The 3,515-nt window shown below is 41.3% G+C and overlaps 1 protein-coding gene across 4 annotated transcripts in view; it reads right to left on the reverse strand.

The window, feature by feature from the left end:
* Window positions 1–3,515, reverse strand: part of GRIA1 (glutamate ionotropic receptor AMPA type subunit 1) — a 310,401-nt gene that overhangs the window by 222,995 nt on the left and 83,891 nt on the right. The gene's annotated exons all lie outside the window — the stretch shown is intronic.

The following is a 3,515-nucleotide window of genomic DNA, read 5'->3' on the forward strand; positions in this document are numbered from 1 at the left end:
TCTTAATTTAGTTTAGGTTACTCCGATGGCTACACCTATATGCCTACACAAAGGCAAGGCACTGTCTGGTAGGTATTGTCACCTGACAGCCCACACACACTCTGGAACCTAACCATGAAAGTACTTTTCATTCATGGGTTAAGCCTGACTATGCCTTACCCTAAAATAAGAGTTCTAGGCAGACAATTTCTGCTATGGAGAACAGATAAACAGTTTAGGACACTTCTTCACGGAACTGCATCAATTATGCATTGGTTACTTAGTTACTGATAAACTGAGAACAGGCCTCCATCTATTCCCCCATCCCAGAATGTGTCTTACTCTTAGACACGTGACAATGGTCTGGTAGAGCAGCCCAGCTGCAGGATTCAAATGGAGATTTCTATGCAAATTAGCGAAATGGATTTTCTCTTCGCCTTCCTGGAGACTCCAGCTGAGTTTTGCTTCGATACTTGTTATTTCCAAATCGTAACATTGTATTTTTAGAAAATTCTTTGCTTTTTTTGTTTATGTATTAAAGTTCCTGAGCTTCCTTTTTCATGAACCAAAAACCTGAGGTACATAGGAAGAAACATAATCACTCCTAAAAGGCTATGTCTTGGCTGCCATTAATGTTTACTACCAACATCTTTTATTGGTTTAGAAGTATAGTTTTATTCAGTTATAAATAGTGTTGAGCGGCATAGGCCATATTCGAATTCGCGAATATTCGCGAATATATGGACGAATATTCGTCATATATTCGCGCATATTCGCATATTAATGATATGCTCGCTTTATTTTCGCATATGCGAACATTCACATATGCGAAAATTTACATATGAGGAAATTCAACATTCGCAAACACTTCGCATATGCGAAAATTAGCATATGCGAATTTTCGCACGCCAGTCTCACACAGTAGTATTAGAGCCTTCTTTACACCACACAAGCTGGAAGCAGAGAGGGATGATCACTGTTATGTGTACTGTGAAAAAAAACAACAAAAAAACAAAAATGAATATTCGTAATTACGAATATATAGCGCTATATTCGCAAAATTCGCGAATATGCGATATTCGCGAATAATATTCGAATTGCGAATATTCGCGAGCAACACTAGTTATAAATTTCCCCTGAAGAGGGCACTGCAGGAAAAATGCCTACTTGTCTACAGGTGGGGAAATCCTGTAAACCTGATCACAAAAGGGGTGGGGTTAATGCAGACCATTTCAGGTGTTTTGGGGGACAGGATGTGACTAGAATCCGGGGTCCTGGCAAGTTTTCATTTCAATGTGCCACAATTTGGGAGCAAATCACTTTCTTTTCTATATTTTAATATATAATTTTGTGTTCATTTTGTATTTATTGCAGCTTTTACTGGACACCACATTTTTGTGGTCCACAACAACTTATTCCTAACCTATTCTACTATAAGGTTGTTGCTACCCATAAATTGTACAGTCTCTGATAAAATGAGCTTCTAACCCAATGCTTGCTTCCTACTGGTTGCTGCATGTCTATCTCATCTAGCACATGTTTACATAAGGCTCTGTTCACACTGCCATCAGAGGCAGCATCACATCTCCATGGTTACATAGTTAACCCTAAAGTGGTCTGCCCTAGTTACATAGTTACATAGTTAGTATGGTTGAAAAAAGACATACGTCCACCAAGTCCAACCAGGGAATTGAAGGGAAGGGTGTAAGGGGATAAGGGGAAGGGATGTAGTTTTATAATTCTGCATAAGCATTAATGTTATTTTGTTCCAGGAATGTATCTAACCATGTTTTAAAGCTGTTAATTGTTCCTGCTGTGACAAGTTCCTGAGGTAGACTGTTCCATAAATTCACAGTTCTTATGGTAAAGAAGGCATGTCGCCCCTTTAGACTAAACCTTTTCTTCTCCAGACAGAGGGAGTGCCCCCTCGTCCTTTGGGGGGGGGTTTAACCTGGAACAATTTTTCTCCATATTTTTTGTATGGGCCATTTATGTTCTTATATACGTTTATCATATATACCCCTTAAACGTCTCTTCTCAAGACTAAGAAGAGATCTACAGTGTAGATTAAGAAGAAAAACCACAGGCAGAAGACAATTTTCCTCATTTTAGGGGTAAAAATTCCTTCCTGACTCCAAGTCCAGCAATCAGACCATATCCCTGGATCACTGACCCACCTCCAGACTGTAGTGACTATAATCTGTAATGATATTACTCTCCAGAAATGTATCCAGGCCCTTTTAGAACTCTTTTATTTTGTTCATCATGGTCAATTCCTCTGGGAGAGAGTTGTATAGTCTCACTGCTCTTACAGTAGAAACCTTCTTTCTTCTAGATGTAGAGGATGCCCCCTTGTTACAGATACAGTTCTGGGTATAAATAGATTGTGGGTGAGATCTTTGTACTGCCCCCCTGATATATTTATACATAGTTATCAGGTTGCCCCTAAGCCTTCCAAATAACTAATTCTGATAATATGGATGCTGTAGTCCTCCCATTCCCTGTATTACTCTGGTTGCCCATCTTTGAACCCTCTTCAGCTCCACAATATCTCTCTTGTACACAGTATACCATGTGTGGTCTGACTAGTGATTTGTACAGAATTATTTCCTTGTCGTGGGCATCCATGCCCCTTATGATGCACCCCATGATTGTATTTGCCTTTGCAGCAGTTGCCTGACACTGGTTGTTACAGTTAAATTTCTGTTGTCCTTCTCCAGGTCAGTTGTTCCCAGCGTTTTCCCATTTAGTACATATTCCTAGTCTGGATTTTTCCTCTCCATGTTCATAACTTTACATTTTTCAATGTTGAACCTTAATGCCACTTCTCTGCCCCAACCTCCAACCTATCAAGATCCATTTGTATGAACGGCATGGATAGCATGCCATATGGTACTCTGCTTCCTATTAGAACAATCGGCAGCATGATGTGCCTTACTGTAAGCACCATTTCTTTCTGTTGTATGACAGATCTAGGAAACCCTGGTGGCCTTGATATAAACGTAAGGTACAGTATAAATATGAACAGAACTTAAAGGGTTACTCTGCACCTAGACATCTTATCCCCTATCAAAAGGATAGGGAATAAGATGTCTGATCACGACGGTCCCGATCCGCGATCTTGGCTGAGGCACCCCAAACATCCGGTGCATAGAGCGAACTTTGCTCCATGCCGTATGACTGGCAATGCAGGGCGGAGGCTTGTGATATCATGGTCCCGCCCACTCATGATGTCACAGTCACGCCCCTCCCCCATAGACTTGCATTGAACGGGAGCGGCTGTGATGTCACAAGCCTCCGGTGCTGCACCAGATGCTCTAAATGAATGCTGGGTGCAGCAGGGAGATCGCAGGGGTCCCCAGCGGTGGGACCCCAGCGATCAGACATCTTATCCCCAATCCTTTGGATAGGGGATAATATGTCTAGGGGTGGAGTACCACTTTAACACTTCCTATTGTGATCACTGTAGTCATGTCATATTTCGGCTCTTATGTTTTTAAAGTGTTGTGTGGATGGGCTAAACCATCCATTCATAG

The sequence above is a fragment of the Hyla sarda genome, chromosome 4 (assembly GCF_029499605.1).
Source record: "Hyla sarda isolate aHylSar1 chromosome 4, aHylSar1.hap1, whole genome shotgun sequence".
Lineage (NCBI taxonomy): Eukaryota > Metazoa > Chordata > Amphibia > Anura > Hylidae > Hyla > Hyla sarda.